This window comes from Orycteropus afer, unplaced genomic scaffold (genome assembly GCF_000298275.1).
Source record: "Orycteropus afer afer isolate SDZICR_OR568_19922 unplaced genomic scaffold, OryAfe1.0 scaffold00167, whole genome shotgun sequence".
In the NCBI taxonomy this organism is placed as follows: Eukaryota; Metazoa; Chordata; class Mammalia; order Tubulidentata; family Orycteropodidae; genus Orycteropus; species Orycteropus afer.
Window position 1 is genome coordinate 3,600,375 of NW_006921754.1, and position 1,703 is coordinate 3,602,077.

The following is a 1,703-nucleotide window of genomic DNA, read 5'->3' on the forward strand; positions in this document are numbered from 1 at the left end:
CCATGATTACAAAAACTCACTTCACGTTTTTTCCAACTCTCAGAGACCCCCTTTGGGTTTCCAAGGCAGAAAATCTTTACAGAAGTAGATTGCCCAGTCTTCCTTCTGCAGAGTGGCTGGTGGGTTTGAACCACCAACCTTCTGGTTAGCAGTTAAATGCCTTAAGCAAACAGAGTTATCTTCTACTGTTTGTTGAAGCTACCATTACCCTATGTACTGCAAATAAGGGTAGTTGTTTTAGGAAAGCAGTCTTTTTGATGCTCTGGTTAATGCTAAGGTTAAATTCACTGTAATTTGCTTACAGGGAGTATAACATTATTCTGAGAAATCATGGCCTATCTGACGTCCTGTGGCATTGTTTTCCAGCGGGTAAGATTGAAATAATCTCCAGGAAGCAAAAGCTGGGAGATCACTTGTGGAACTTTTTCTTTGCCTTAGGGCATTGGGTTGAGGATGACAATGAGGACTTAATCCAGTTGGGTCCGACTCGATGACACATAACAACAACAACATACTCCTATAGCCAAGGCTCTGAGGAGGGTCTGTGTACGCCTGGAGGTAGGTCCTCTATGAGTCAGTGGGTGGTCTTTCAGGCCCGAAGATATCTTGGCCATCTCCCAGAGTGCTGGCAGAGGCACTCAATTTGAGATCTCAAATGAAGATTGATGAAGATATTAAGCAATTGGTACAGCTGCTTTGTTGGGGACTACTACAGTGGAGAGGACCATGATTGCCCTAGGAGAAAGAACTCCAAATTTTAGTGAAATGAAGAGGAATGATCTGTGATGTATTGTTGAGAGTGAAATAGTACTAGCTTCCTAGAAGCAGGGTGAGAGTTCCATGGCTTAAAGAGGAGTCTAAAAGCTTATGCAGTTTCATACAGATTCCATTTGGGGGTACACTATTTTGTTTAATAATTTCTCTGAATTAGTCTAAAACTTCCCTAGGTTGTACATGAAAGGGACCAACAAGGAGGTGGAAGCGGCCCTATCAGATGCTGTTGACTCAGATACATGTCTTTACTTCCTCTACTCTGGATCCACATCCTTAAGTAAATGAGAGGAAAACACATACACAGCAGGGATGAATGATGCTTTTGACTACTTTTTTTATTTTATTTTATTTTATTTTTATTGTGATTTGGGTGAAAATTTACAGAGCAAATACACTTTCCATACAGCAGATCACATACACTTTGTCTCATGACATTGACCACAATTTAGCACAATGCAACATCTCCTCTCCCACTTCCTCCTGATAGGTACCGCTTCTCTGTGACCATCCCTCAATGCACTCCTACCCCCTGAGCTGTCTCCCTGTGCCTGAGCAGCCCTTCTTTCTCTCTTGCTTGTTCTCTCCAGGGAGTATATCTACCTCAGGTAAATGCTCAACTAGTATGCCTGTCTACTGCTTGGTGGAAGCTACAGGTGTGCGTTCAATTCCAGACCTGAAGGGAAGCTAGAGGCCATAGTCTCAGTGGTTCCACCAGGCTCCATTGGGCCAGCAAACCTGTTTCCCACTTTTCTTCCTTTTTTTTTTTTTCCCCAAATGATTTTGAGTTTTGTTCCACTTTGTTCCCCGTCTATCCAGGATCTCCTACAAAGATCCTCTTCCAAGTGGTTGACAGTAGTAGCCAAGCACCGTCTATTTCTTCTGGTCTCATAGTCGTATAGGCTGCAGATCGGATGGTGTACCAGTCGCTA